A 16,231-nucleotide genomic window follows, 5' to 3' on the forward strand; every position below is an offset into this window, starting at 1 on the left:
CGAAAGGGAATAACCGGAGCCGAATTGATTCTTGTGAAATATTCTTGAGTGAGAACGGACTACATATATCCAAAAAGTTACGAATATTCTCATGGGGATTCTCATGATCCAGCCTCACAAATACACCTTTATCTTGCAATATTTGCAGCATTGTGTTTGTCACATGGAATGCAGCATGACCCACAATCGGAGGTAGCCGAATAGCACCTACGCCCCCAATAGAGCTTCATTGGCGTGAGAGAAATCACCACAATCATCTTGGTGACCAAGTTGGTTCACGGTGCTTTCATTTGCACTCATTTTGTCACCTGATCACAAACAGCTCACAACAAAAAGGTAAGTCGATTCAACTACAACACAAAGAGATCACAATTCGAACTTCAATAAGAGAATTCTATGAGGAAGACCATCACGAGTTTATCGATGAGGTCTACAAGATACTTACTATTATGGGAGTGACTCCATTAGAGAATGCGGAATTGGCCGCTTACCAACTCAAAGGGGTTGTACATATTTGGTTCAATCAATGGAATGAGGCAAGGCCGGTGGAAGCAGGTCCCATAGAATGGGAAAGGTTCAAAAGTGCTTTTCTTGACATATTCTTCCCTATTGAGATGAGAGAGGCCAACATACTTGAGTTCATTAATATTAGGCAAGGAAATATTAGTGTAAGGGAGTATGCTTCAAGGTTCACTCAATTATCCATATATGCTCCTTCCATTGTGGTGGATCGTAGGGCCAAAATGAGTAAGTTTGTGTCGGGAGTATTTGACATTGTAGTCAAAGAGTGCCGCACCGCTATGCTTGTCCATGACATGGACATTTCTTGCCTTATGGTGCATGCCTAACAAATTGAGGAGGAAAAGCTCAAGGAAAGATCGAGGGAGGCCAAGAGATCAAGAGTGGATGATCATAACTATTCACATTCTAGGTCCGTTGGACGGGGTCATTCAAGGTTTCGGCAAAAGTTCTCCGGGAAAGGTTCTTCTATTGCTCCTCCAAAGCCTAATAATGAGAGGGTGTCTAACCCAAAACTTAAAGGAGATTGTAATAGGCCTTAAATTCCTACTTGTGCTAAATGTAGGAGAAATCATAAAGGGAAGTGCTTAGCGGGTTCCAATGCTTGCTTCGAATGTGAGAAAATGGATCACAAAATAAGGAATTGTCCTTCGGTTGCCAAGAATGATGGAGATGGTCATCGTAGGGCTCAACCCTACCTTTCATCCGGTCCAAGTGGTTCAGGTGCAAGTGCTCCTAAGTGAAACTGATTCTATGCTCTCAAAACTAGAGGTGATCAAGAGAGTTCCCTGGAAGTGGTGACTGGTATATTAAAAGTTTTCCAAATAGATGTGTATGCTTTGCTTGATCCAGGTGCTATTTTGTCCTTTGTGGCTCCTTATGTAGCTATGAGGTTTGATGTGTTGTTAGAACCTTTTGTCTCTACCCCTATTGGTGATTCTGTGGTTGCTAAGACGGTATATAGAAGATGTCTCATTTCCTTATTCCATATAGTTACTTTTATAGATTTGGTAGAGCTTGACATAATAGATTTTTATGTCATACTTGGGATGGTGTAACACCCGAAAACTAGTAGGCTAAACTACAGTTGGACGTGAGGGTTAGAATCGTAGATATGGCTTCCCTTACTTAGAATGAAGGGTTTCAGGGTAGAACATCAAGGTACGACTCCCCAAGGACCAAACAAGGGTCCTTGAGGAGGACCGTAAATTTGCCCCAAAATAGTCTACTCACGAAAGGGACCCACTCCTCGTACGAGGCCCACACCCTGTGGGTGAGTGGTCGTGTGTCAGGGTCCCAAAAGATGAGTTGCAGATCACCACCCACAGATGACCAACATGCCCCGTGGGTCCACTCACGGCTCATGGGCGTGGTCTCGTGGGTGAGGCAGTGATCAAGTTTGAGACGGTTAAGTGGGGGTACTATGGAACTTTGCGGGGTTGAATTCAAGAAGTTGGGTTGAAAGTAGGCACATTTGGTCATTTGGCGAGCTGGGTCGAGCTCGTCGAACCACTCGGCGGGTCGCCTAAGTTCCCCATCTCACCGTTAATTACATGCTTTAATTGATGTTGGGTTTTGTAACTTTCGGCGAGAAGCCTGATGTCACCGAGGGAACTCGGTGACTCGTCAAAGGACTTTTCAATCACCTTTTGTATGAACCTCTGAACCCTTTTGTGCACAATAATTTTCGGTGATCTGACCCTTTCTCGCCAAAGCGATTCGGCGAGTCTCTCTGCAACTGATTTTTTGTGTTTTTGTTTGAATATTTTCTAACTTCTTCTCAATATTTTTGCAGACATGGCTAGGCCAAAATTTGTTGGAAGAAACATGCCACCCCAACAGATAAGAGCACGGAATTTCAAAATAAATGAAGGAAGGTCAAATCCTCCCAAGAAGGGCAGACAAAAACCTCTACCTGGAGACAAAGGCAAGGGTATGAAGCCCAATTTTGACATGAAGACCACTCCCAGAGACCCCTCTATTCCTTCATTGGCCCGAGGATTCTATGCAGCTGTGCAGAACCTTTTGGTGGATACACCTGTGGCAGCTCTTGGTGGGTCTGTTCCTTCGGAGGTAACCCCGGGCACTGATGCCCGAGTCCAGACTGATGCACCGGGCACTGATGTCCAGACAGATGGAGCAACTGCATAGACAAGATCCCCTCTTTACCTCCCTCTCTGTCTTTATTTCTTTTTATTTTTGGATATTATTAGATTGTTTGCATTTGAGGACAAATGCTTTTATTTGTGGTGGGGTGAGGCCCACCTTTTGTGTGACATTCGTAATTCTTGTTTTGTTTATATATTTGGGCTTTGAGCTAAATTTGTGTTATACACTGCTTTTTGTGGATGTTTGAGCTTGTGGCTCCTTGTTTTAATTATAAATGATTTTTTACCCTTCCAAAAAAAAATGACATCTATTGTTTGTATTGAATGTGGCAGTTCTTATGCAAATTTGAGTATCGATTTTGATCAACATCAATGACTTGAATAGTGCTCATAATCGAAAAAAAATGAATGTGAGGCTACGATAAGGCCAAATGAAGTTGCATAGCCAATATGTGAACTCTTTTCATCTCATTGTGACTAGCCAAATATCGAACTGAATCTCTTGTGATGAACATTGCACACTAGCAAAAGTGTGGAGTCTTGTTTGACATTGGTGTCAATGCCTTGTGTGATGAGCTTACCGTGAACTATGTGTGATGGCACCTAGAATTTTTCCCGTTGGTCCGGCTGATTAATTGATGTGAACTCTTGATATGATCTTAGGCAACTTTAAAGTGTGTGAAACAATTTGACATTATACCTCTTTTTGTGGCCTACCTTGTGAGTGTGTGAACCCCCTTTTGAGCACCCTTTGAGCCTTGACCTTTTCTTGGAAGAAACTTGATAACATTGTCACCTTTGATTGATCTATTACCCATACTCCTCATGATTTGTGATTTGTTTAAATAGCCAACTTAGACCAAAAGCCTAAGTTGGGGGTATGGTGAAACGAGAAGGTAAATCAAGACGTTCAAGAAAGTCCCCTTTTACCCATATTTTGAAAAAAAAATGGAACTCCTCCATACACAAAAAAAGAAATGAAAAAGAAAAAAAATAAATTTTGTGGAATAAAGTTATTTCCAGCAGTCCATGGAAAGTGAATAATGGGATGACTTGTAAGCACAAATGAAATATGATGAAGAAAAGGATAGAAAGTGTTGTGCACACCATGTTTCATGAGGACTATAGCCAATGAGCCTAAATGACCATACCTTCGCACTCAGTCGCATTACAAGCCTTGAAAATACCTTTTTGATCTTGAGTGAGCTGAAACAAATGTTGGTTGGAAAATACGGGTAAACCTATGGGTGAAATCATACATTGTGTTAATCTTGTGAGTGTGAGCGTTGCATTTGATACCGAAACTTTAAATTGTTGAACCCTTGTGTGTGAACATGGAATCATTCTTTGTGTGAGGGCATTTGATTTCCTTTGTTGAGCTTGAACCTGCATTTGGAGCAAGTATTGTGATCCTTGCATAAGTAAGTTGAGCCTTTTTGTGTGCATTCATGACTGAGTCTTGTGTAGCACTGTTTGAGACATCCTTTTTGAACTGCTAAACTTGAGTTGTACTTGAGGACAAGCAAAAGTTTAAGTTGGGGGTGTTGATGAGTCCACGATTTGGACCCATTTAGGGATTAATTTTTATAGATTTAGTGTCCTCAAATGCATATTTTGTCTCAATAACTGATATAAATCCTAGAATTTTAGGTATTTGAACTTAGGGACAAAGAATAGACACTATTGAGCAAAAAAGAACAAGGCAGCTGAAAGAATGAAGAAAATAAGGCCTGAGGATCGCCTAAACCAATGGGAGGGTCGCTGAATGGCCTTGGTCTCACCTAATGTTCCAGTGTGCCAAGCCCTGAAGGAGAAAATCAAGTCGGCGATAGAAATGAGCAGTCGGCGAGTCGCCGAACATTTCCGCGATGCAGTGCTATATCGCCCAAAGTTATAGAACTTGAATTTGTTGAAAGCCAATGCAGAAAGGCGATGAACCAGACCAAAGGGCGGATCGCCGAGTGGATCGGCGATCCCGACTAACTGCGTCGAGTGGACCTTCGCAGCACACTTTTTGACACCTATAAATACCTCTTTGAATTTTTAGTTTAGTATGCAACCAGTTTATGAAATTTTAGAATTACTCAGTTTTAGAACTTAGTTTTTGGAGACATTTTTTCCTTAGCTTTGGAGATTTTGAAAATCCCCATTTTGAAGAAATTGGAAGTGGGTATTGAAGATTCTTCATCTTAGACGTGTGTAAGGACCATATCAATCGTACCCACTTGATGGAAACACTTTTCGATATCGATTTCTATCTCTTTACTATGTCTAGCTAGAACCCCAATTCTTGGAGTGTGATTATGTTAATATTGGTTAAATTTATTGTTGGGTATTGCTAATTGATTGTTTATTCGATGTATAAAGGTGATTTCATTCAGTGGTTGTGTTTGAATTTAATGGGGTTGTAAAAATACAATTTTAACTTCTTATTTTCGGCTTACTCGAGAGAGATCATAAAACCAAACTATTGAATTGATGGTCTGTGGTTATTGGGTTGTCGTGGGTTTAGCTCGAGAGAGTGAATCCTAAACGTTCTCCCACACATTTAGCGAGACAGAGTGAATGGACTAAGGCAAATGTTGTGCTTCATTGCCGCTTATTGGTGTTCGAGAGAAACCAATGTGATTCGGGGTAAATTGTTCGAGAAAATTTACCCCCACTATAGTCTAGCTTAATTACCAATTACAGCAATTTACTATCAATAGAAATTACCCGATTGTTTACCTTATCCCATAATACTATCACATCCCAAGAATCTCGTCTCCATATTTGTTATTTTTCATTTTTAGTTGTCGTTTTAGTTGATAATTGAATACAAAACCCCCTTTTAATACTTGACACTTGTGTCAACCCTTTAAATTTATCATGTTTTTCTTCGTAAATGTTTATAGCTATAATTGACTTGAACACATTTATGTTTTTCTATTGATTCTGAATTACGCACCGCTCCCTTGGGACTCGACCCCAACTCACTAGTTGGGTTATATTACTACTCACGATCGTTGGCACTTGAACTGGAAGTAGTATCTTGATGCGTGAAATCATATGGCAGTAACATGAAGGAAAAATTTGATAAATATTGGGGTGATACAAACTAAATGAATAAGATGTTTTTCATACCATGTGTTTTGGATCCTCGCCACAAATTTAATACTCTTAGTTTTGCACTTAAAAAATTGTTTGGGGACAAAGGGTATAGAGAGTGGTGTGCAAACATACATGAAATCTTTGTTTAATTAGTATGTAAAGCCTATTTCGAATGATAAAGGTGGTCAAGTCTTTGAGGAATCTGGTTCAGGGTATATACCTATAGGAGATTTTGCGGATTTCTTTGAGGAATTACATAGATATACATCTTGGAGTGGATGCACGAATTCTAAGAAAAACTTGGATAAATATCTTGAGTAAGATATTGAAATTGGAAAAGCAGACTTTGATGTGTTGCTCTGGTGGAAAGTCAACTTACCTAGATTCCCCTTCCTTTCTTAGATGGCTCGAGATGTATTAGCTATTTTTATTTCACGTGTGGAATCTAAATGTGCTTTTAGTACTAGAGGGCTCATTCTTGATTCATTTAGGAGTTCATTAACTTCTAAATTGGTACAAGCTCTAATGTGCCTTCAAGATTATCTTTGAAGTGAACCACATCTTGTAAGTATTGAGGAAGATTTAGATTTCCTTGAGCAACTTGAACAAGGTATGGAAAGGAACTTTCACTAATGTAAAATTGTGTACTTAATTTAATTTTTTTTGTTTCTTGAGAGTTGAGCCTTGATTTGTCATTATTTTTCTCTTTAGATTTGGCCAAACTTGGAAAAGAATCTTCAATTGAGGACATGTAGAGTTGAAGGCCAACTTTACTAAATCTACTAAAAGAAGAGGAAGGTAGATGTCGGTAACTTTATGTGTATCTAAGTGATAGAAAAATTAAAGCCTTCACTGATTCTAGTTAGGAATTGAATCTCTTTTCATTTACTGAAGGAGTCATCACTGATATATGCAATAAAATGTTTTCAATAACATCATTGATATATGCAATAAATGTTGCGTTGAATTATATGGTAGGAACTTGTGTAGGTTGTAGCATAACCTTAGTTATGAATCTATAGTATGAGTTTGAAATATGTTTCTTTCCTTGTAATATGAAAAAATTACATTATATGGTAGGATCTTAGAAATTAACTATTTTAAATCAGCAAGAAGAGGTATGAATCTTAGAAATTCTGTTTGAAGTTTTGAATTTAATTAAATACAAGGAGTTGCATCTTAGAAAATTTGTTTGAAGTTGGTATGTATTTAACTATTGTGAATCAGCTGGAAGAGGTAATCAGCCGTCAAGATGTGATCTGTAATTCAAACAACAGGCCGTAACATAATCAACCTTTTAATATGGTGTCCTTCTTCGTGTTGCATTTAGCAAAAGAGGGAGAGATCTTATGCAAGATGTTTACAGATATACTGTAAATTTATGAGTTTTTATTTTGTCGTATGTAGAGCCTTTTCTGGGAATTTGATTCAGAAACTTCACATTTAATTTAGTCTCTAGATATTGTTATTTTCAACGTTAAATGTTTTAAATATCTAATACTTTCTTTGTTTCTCTATCAATTAGATATAATCATGCCTAAAGCTCGATTGAGTCACTATGAAAAGTTTGAAGAAAACGAAGATGGATTTGTGGAAAGTTAAATGTATTCATTGTGGCCGTGTTGCTAATTATGATTCACGGGATAGGCTCCTTGATGGATCATGTTAAGCTTGTTTGGAGCAGATTCGTTTACTACTCTTATTTTGTTAACTTGAATATGACCTACCAGTAGTATGTTCCGGTTGTGCGACTGTTAATTTTCTGTTTCTACTAGACAGTTCTATGACATTATGACAGCTTAATATTCAAATGGTGATGTTGTTTTGTTTAGTTATTTTGATGATGGTGAGATCGAGATTTGTTTGGCAATTTTAACCATGTAGAGTTCTGTAAGAATTTAGGGGTCGTTTGGTGTGAGAGATAAAAATAATAGTGATGGGATAAGAAAATAGTGATGGAATAAAATTTTTGTATCTTGTTTGGTTGTCATATTTGGGATAACTTATCCCACCATTTATATCATAGTGATGGGATAAGTTATCTCATATGCATGGTGTGATAAGTTATCCCAGGATAGATAACCCCAGGATAACTAATCCTGGAATAACTTGTTCCCAACCAAACGACCCCTTAGAGTTTCTCAAATCAACTATTCATTTAGAGTACTCTTTTGTAGTATGTGTGTTAGGACCGAAAATAAGCTGATGTAACGTGGAAGCTAGCAAAGCAAATCTCAAAAGACCACGTGTAAGAAGACAAACGAGAAACACACCAAAAGAGACAGATTTAACGTGGTTCGATCAATTAACCTACGTCCACAAAGGAGATGAGCAATCCACTATAAATATGAGAGTACAAAATATAGAGAGAAGCAACCTCAACCAATTAACTCGGATTATAAGGAGGTACACAAAATTCTCCCCCATAACCGCAACTCTCAAAACCCTATTGCTAATTTAGTTAAAAGGAACAAGCCTATATTTATAAAGTCCTAAAACCTTTCCTACAAAAAAAGGACTAGTAAAATATTAAAACTTTTTCCTGAAAGAAAAACTTATTTATAGTATGAAATCAGGGCAAATAAAACCCAACAGTGTGCACTATGCAGTCAACCCTCAACAATATAATGTATGTCTGAATGACCGTAGGTAGTTGTTTGAAACTACAAACTGTATCCCCAGCTGCATATTATATTTATAGTTTAGTTACACCGTCTTTTACGCGATGCTCTAGTGCCCAAACGGGCACTCTAACTGCGATGTTGAGAAGCTTTTGTAGCTAAGAATCCTCATTGAAAACTAGACTAATTGGAATTGTGATTTTCATGTACAATTAAGGTCATATTCTTTCTTTAGACAATTTCATCTACTTCTCTCCTCTTCTCTATAGATCCTTACAACTTTTCGAACATTAGAATACAAATCAAACGACGATGTTTGGGACCTTATAATTAAAAATATACCTGATGAAAATTTATACAAAGAAAAGTTAGCAAAGGGATATATATGGTTTTGATAAGAGTACTTGTGTTACAACATGCTGCAAGTCTCATGTAGTGAGTGAATAGGTTGGAAGTGTTATTTTTCTACGAATAGTTCACACTTCACAGTTCAACCTTTTCATTTCCCTTGTACAATCAAAGCCAAACTTTTTTATTTTTGTATGACTCGTAATAAATAATAATATTGCTAATGTTTATGATGGAAAAAATATAGTAGTCCATAAGATATAATCATAAATATGAGAGAAAGTAACTAAATGTAAAAGATACAAAAAGTCGTTATAATTATAAGAATTTGCATGAGATTTTATAATTGGCAACATAATCATTGGCTTTTTTAATCCGGGATCTAAATATATATATATATTAGTAAGCACGGGCCCAACATTTTCTATTTTTTATGGTGAATCTTTCAATCATCGTTTGGAGACACAAGATGGGAATTCAATTAAAAGAAAAACGAAAAAGTAGCACAAGAAAAACATAGAGTCAATATCACGAAAGCTTGTTTGATGCAATTACAGCAGAACTATAAGCATTTATAGATATATTGACGTAGAAGTATCTCAACTAAGTACATACAAGTTTACCCTTAAGAATACCTTCATTGGAACAAAATTAACCTAACAATAACTAATAAAATTGTCCATCCGATAGTTAAGGGTCTTAGATACAACTTGTAAAGTTATCCTCCCTTGCAATTTACAGGCCAGTGATAAAGTTGAAATCAATCATTGTAGATCAAATTTCTTGGAGTTTTAGAGATCAAACTCTCAACGTATTGAAGCATAACTCCCTAGAAAATGAAAAAATTAAGAAGATTGAAAGGATGACTCCATTAACACACAAATAATCCTCAAGCACCATTGTTTTTCATCAAAGGGCAATGATCCCCTGTGGGAAGTCACCTAGAATAAAAATCGAGGGCGTAAGAAGATCAGATACCATCCAAACAAAAAAATTGAATACGAAAAAGTAAAAATGTCCATGTAAAACTACAATCTCGTTTAGAGGGGCAACCCAATTCAGGCTCAGAAGTTGAAACTACTGTATTAACAACCCAAAGGAGAAGTTAAGCAATTTAACAACACAACATAGTACTGACAATCAATTGTTTACTCAAATTTCAGCAGTAAGAAAGGTATTTATAGTAAATTTATGAAGTATTTTGATGGTATCCATCTTCTTTTTCAATTTGTAACTGTTTGCTAACTTGTAGATTGATGGAATCACACTTGGAAAAGGAATGAATTTCAAATATGAAGTTTTGAAGATCCACTCTGCCATACATGTAAATATTACCATCATAAGCAGCAACCAAATTAATCATAAAGTAGTAATACTAATAATTTATCTGTGCAGGTCAAATTTTTGATAACAAATGAGAGAGCACTTACATGTGAAGAGAAGTGCAACCACGCTTGAGAGGCAAAACTCTTTTAGCGCCAGATGTGTAGATACCTATAATTTCTAATGATCAAAGTATGAGCACCTAATCCAAAAAAATGTGTACAATCAAGTAAATTTTATGTATTTCGATAAACAACACACAAATTTAACAGCCAAGGAGATAATTTCCATGAAATTGTTTGGGGAAAGATCACATCTGTTATTTCTGGAAAAAGCTCCACGAATATGTTCACTCTTCAACTTTATCACCTCTGTCAACAACAACAACAACATACCCAGTGTAGTCCCACAACTTGATTGTCTATGTCAAATAGAGATATATATGTTTTCTCTCCACACTTAAGAATCCAAATGAACCAAAAGGAAAAATCAGCTAGTAAAAATTTGAATTATCTTTCATGAAATGTTTAAATAACAAATTTACTAAAGTATTCTTGCATATAGATCAAGTATTAACCATATTTCTAGTGAGTTGCTGAGACTCGCACACAAAGGGAGAATCATGTTCATCTATGTCATTACAAACATACAGAGCATCAAACTATGAACACAATGCTTTTGTGTCATGAATTTGTAGATGCACTTCTCCTTGTTCTTTTGGTAATCTTCACTGAAGAGTTGCTTTTCTTATGAAAGCTTTTCATTCATCGAAAATATCTATATTCTTAATAAATAAAGGTACCAATATCTCAAATAATAAGATAACACTTGTATTGTTGATGTGGCTTTCTATCATGTGTTTTGAGTTTAACCACAGGTTCTAAACTTCATAAGACAGGTTAATTCTCTTGCAAAAATAATTGAGATGGCGTAAGAGGCTAGGGTATAAAACTCAAAGGATTGCTAACGTGGTGAACTCCCAGGAAGACACTTAAGGAACATAATAACAAAAGAACTATGATCAAAATAAGAGTATAGTTTTCTCCAAAAATTCCAATAAACTTAAATTATCAAGAACAAACACAAAACAAAAAAAGATCCATAAACATAATAAAGAAGCCTAAAGTTATAGTTTATCAATAAAATAAAATAAAAAGCCTGAAGTAATGACTGAAGATTATCCTAAGATAGAGCAAGCTAATAAAATAATGCATAGTGATAACTCGACAACCATAAATAAGAGAGAACAAAGAATTCTGACTTGCATGTTTTAGTAAATATTTCATCAAATATAACAAAACAAAAGGCCACAAGGAGTCATTAGGATTATTTGCTAAGGAGACCTATGACTGGGAGGATTCTCTATTTGGTTAATCAGTTGTACTAATGCTTCGATTGCAAATGAATTATCTTACATGTAAAGTCTAAGACAAATTTAAAAGATGATATGTTAGAAGCTCAAGTAAAGTCTAGTTGCAAAATATAGATAAGTAGGAAGATAAATTTAATAGTAGAATAATCAATTACCTTTTATTTGTCTATAATGTGCACGATAACATGGACATTGGGTAGGTTAACAGCAAGCCAGTATCTCACGGATCAAATTGCAAGCGGTGTTAAATTTACCTGGACACAGATCCACAACTAAATCTTGATATCCTCACGGGTGGTCTCTATTGCAGGTAACAAAATCTTCTATCGACGGTTAAAAATGGACTTGAAAGTAACAGACTATCACTATGAGCTACTCTAGTAGTCAAACCTGATAAAACCTGAAACCTTAGGATAAACATCTCGAAATTCGACCATTACATATGCAATCGAGCTAACTGCAGAGGCAGAGGAGAACTTCCCTAAAAATCCTAGAATGCATCATCTGACCAGTAATGACAATAATATGATTTCTCTTGAGCTCCTTAGGAAGTTGGTCGTGGAATTCAACAAAAAAATAAAGTGAAAACTTAAACGACGACGATCCTTAAAGCTTCAAACTTCATAGCAAAGCCTGATAAGTCTATGAATGACTAATATTGTCTTAAATTGAAATAAACTCAGGGATAAACAACAAGCATGAACAAAGAGAGCTTACAAAATAGTTATATTTTTTGCTCTTCGCAACTGAGACTGTGAATTATCATCAAGATCTTTATGAGTTTTGTCGTGAAGCCAATTTCAATTTTACTTTGAGAATCAAGACTCCATTTTCCATATGCAGTGTATCTGTTTACAAAGCAATAGTTATGATCAATCTAAATAGCATAGTCTTTTAAAATGCTTAGAAGAACTAGTCATTTCCCCTTCAATTGAGATTTGAGGCTAACATCTGATATTTACCAGCTAAAGTTAACAATATGCCTTCTTTTATAAGAAATACTGAAGCAATGTATTTGAAACCTCTCCGAGGAAATAAAATCATATTCCCAGTGAAATCAAGTTACATCCAAGTGACTGACATTTGGGAAGATAAAATCATAGTCACATTCTTATATTAGTTGGTGGTAATTATGTCCCAAAGAAAGAGAACTAATTTTTACAAATCATATTAAATTCTTACATTATCTAGAGGGTAATTATGTCCGGAAGAAGATAGAACTGATTTGTACTTAATATCACCACAGACCATGTAAAGTACCTACCATATCTGATTGAGTCTTTCTATTTTGAATTTTCCAATTCCCTTCCGACTCACCTACTTCAAAGTTTGAGGTGCAAGTAGTTGATTGTGTAGCCGCGGAAGCATGTCCTCCAAAATGATGGAAGACAAAATAGTATAAATGATAGTAAATCAATTTATCTATGAAGGTATGTATACCTATACATACACAAGCAAAATTATATGGAAATTTAACTTTTCTGACCTTTATCTCTAGCTGATGAAGGAAGTTCAAACCACACTTTGATTTTTGTCATGACTCTGAACTTGTGACAAAGATAGTGTATTATTTGAATTCTACAAGAGTCACCGCCTTTTTGATTTAGCTCTTTTAGCTTGCTTTTGCAATAGAAATAGTTGATTTCTTTGTGGTGACATTTATGCATATCTAGTATGGCATAGCATAGCATATTTCTATGTGCAAGCCGTTGTTCCTTCATGTTTTCAAGTTCCTTGAGCACATAATCATTGTTTGTCGACTTGTAAAATCATGAAAAGAAGCAAATCCCAACAAAGTCGATGGAAATCCTGTAATACCAACTGTTTATTTGTGCATTTTTTCTGTTTCAAGAAATTAGTAGAGAACAATTAAAATAACAGATGCATTACTCTATTTTCAGAAATACTCATGCATGAAGCAATATCATCTCATTGAGTTAACAAATGTCAGAGTATTCACAAAGAGTAAGAATCTTATTGCAAAATCATTACCTGAGCTATACAAGGACATGGCATGTTCCTTCATCTAACACAACAATGTAGGACCTTTTTACATTCGATGATACCTTCTTAATTCTTTGGTGGTGTATTGATGACTTAATGTCTTCTCAAATTTTCACTTTCACGTATGAAGTAGAAGTCCTGGATCAATTGGAATTAAATACAGTAAAATTTCAGAACTTGATGGTCAAAATCTAAATCGATATTTCAACACTCTCTCATAATATATAAGAGCAGAAAAATTGTATTACTCTCTAGAATACAAAACCAAGAATATTTTGTAATTTGTAAATGCACCAAATGAGAAGATACAAAGAAGATGTTGAAAAGGGAAGAACCAGAAAGGAAAACAATATGATTCAGTTCTTTCAGACATATTATCATACACTACTGCTATATTTGTATGCAAATTTTGGGGTTTACAAATGAAATTTTTGACACTTTTTAAAAGGATATATATGAATGGGGAAAAAAGAAACACGAAGAAATTTACATTATACCCAGTTGAATTTTGAGTTCTTTGCAGGTATGTGATAGAAGAATTTTTTTGTTGTACCCTCTTATAATTGGACTTGTCACTGCAAAATTGAGATGGTTCTACACTCTTCTGCATGTGAGATTAAGAAGAAGTGGGTTCAACATAAGAATTATGTCCATGCAAATTACCTACAACAACATACCAACAAAGAAACAAAAATTGATAGCAATATCAGAATAATCAAACATAAAATCAATAACGTAGTACCCACCCACCCCCACCCCCACTCCCAAAAAACGAAAGCTTACGGAGTCCATTAGATCCCAACGCAACAAAGTTTAACCAAAACTCTTGGAAGAAGATGATGAGAAATCAAAGGAAAAAAATGATATAGAAGAAAATAGGACAGAAAGCTAGAGAAGCTCACCAGGAAGGAGAGAAATTGCAGGAGGATAAACAACTTTGAAGTGCCTTGGCAAAGCATTGTTTGTAGGGAAACAAAAGCATATACACGTGTTAAGCAAATAGGCCCAAAAAAGAAAAAGGAAGCAATAGCCAATGAAATAGGTACATATTTATAGTACCACTCAGATAGCTTTGTGTACAATACTTAATTGCAGTGTTAGTCCTAAGTCTTGTTGGCTTATAAATAAGGGTAATGACATATCCTCCACTGTTAGACATGCTTCAGTGTGTGAGAATCAAATCTACAAAACATCTCACTAGTCACTAATCACTATCACCACTACCAATAAGAGTGCTCAATTCAAATTCAGCTTAAAACTAACTCTACTGTATGACATATTACAAACTAAATATGAACAATCAACATCCAAAGTTTCACGAAACTAAAAAACGTTAATAAATTAAATTTTTTGAAACTCATTACCTATTACTCTGCAATATATATATATATATATACTTTTTTTCCTTAAGAACATAAGGATTTATTTATTAATAATCATAATAGGTTTATACATACAAAAGAGAAACTAATCTAAACGATGTAGTTCCCATGGCAACTCTTTCTAGTGCGGATGAAATGAATGAAGGAGATGCATCAAAAACATAGAGTAGTCCCCTACATATATTGGGATCCTTAGTTTTCCTTGCGTGTACTGCAAGTAGGTCCGCTACTGTATTAGCTTCCCTTGATATGTGCTCCATTGTTGTTCTCTGCATCTGCTATATGATTTCCCTGCAGTCCGCATATATATGTGAGTATACACGAGAATTATTATTTAGATTATTTAATAATACTTGCGAGTCCGTTTTCACCTGTGCTAAATTTAATCTTTTGGCCAGATTGAGGCCATGTAGTAGCGCTAGTATTTCTGCATGGTGTGCATTCTGGACTTTGATTTTGCATGTAAAACCTGTAATCCATTTTCCGAAATGATCTCTTATCACACCCCCCGTGCCTCCATTAGTAGTGTTTTGTTCAAAGGAGCTATCAATGTTAAGTTTTAATACTCCTTCTAGGGGTCTATGCCAAGCCAGTGGAACCATATGTCTCGGAATTATTTTCGGAGAGGTATATGCTAGGTGAAAATATCCATGTGCTTGAAAATTAATACTATAGATGGTACCGGGATACCTACTGATGTTTTAGTTTTTATAGAGATTAGTGTTTCTAATTTTTCAGATATTCTAAAGAATGACTGGTGTGAGGATAGATATAGACACCTTGTGGTGGTTGTTTAGGGTACTGTATTTTGTGGATGTACAGAACTGGTGCATATTCTCGTGAAAATCTGAGTTCCTAATTGATATGTTGAATTTTTTCCATATGAATTGTGCATCATGGCAAATTGAAAAAATATGTTTAGTGTCCTCTTCGACATTTGGAAAGGAGCGATAATTCTTAGAAGTGATAATATTCCTATAATACAATGCCGAGGAGGTCGGGAGCTTATTTGAGAGAATAGTCCACAAGAAGAATTTTAGTTTGTTTACTGGTTTAATCTTCTAGGCCCAATCATGGTTGAAGCTTGTGGTGTGATGTTAGTATTAGTAGGAATATTTCATAGGCGCTTCTCGTGCTAAAATTTCTGTCACTATTTTTGTTCCAGTAGAAAGTGTCAACGTTTGTGTTGGTTGATTGTTGAATGTAAGTATTTATAATACGATTTCTTATATTTTCAGGGATTTTCTAATGAAATTTGTGAGAAATCCCATGTATTATTTTTTAGTAAATGGTTTACTCGGAGATTTCGATCTGATTTATTTATAGGTCCTTGTACGGCTTGTCGAAGGGTGCAGGCTCCTTCGATCCATTTATCCTCCCAAATCGATATTTTATTCCTATTTCCTATATTCCAAGAAACTCCTTCCTGGAAAAGTTGAGACATTTTAGCAATGCTTTTCCAAA

General features: G+C 35.7%; 1 long non-coding RNA gene across 7 annotated transcripts; it reads right to left on the reverse strand.

The window, feature by feature from the left end:
- Nucleotides 1–9,249: 9,249 nt before the first annotated feature.
- On the reverse strand, nt 9,250–13,655 carry LOC102597883 (uncharacterized). Of its 7 annotated transcripts, none has more exons than XR_001474379.1 (4): nt 13,374–13,655; nt 12,099–13,223; nt 10,117–12,000; nt 9,250–9,627 (listed from the first exon to the last, which is right to left on the reverse strand). It is a non-coding gene; the product is annotated as an uncharacterized lncRNA (long non-coding RNA). The 7 variants fall into 7 exon arrangements; XR_001474382.1 differs by having other exon boundaries at nt 10,117–11,635; nt 11,772–13,223; XR_001474381.1 differs by having other exon boundaries at nt 10,117–12,229; nt 12,868–13,223; nt 13,374–13,654.
- Nucleotides 13,656–16,231: the final 2,576 nt, after the last annotated feature.

The sequence above is a fragment of the Solanum tuberosum genome, unplaced genomic scaffold (assembly GCF_000226075.1).
Source record: "Solanum tuberosum cultivar DM 1-3 516 R44 unplaced genomic scaffold, SolTub_3.0 scf00195, whole genome shotgun sequence".
NCBI lineage: Eukaryota > Viridiplantae > Streptophyta > Magnoliopsida > Solanales > Solanaceae > Solanum > Solanum tuberosum.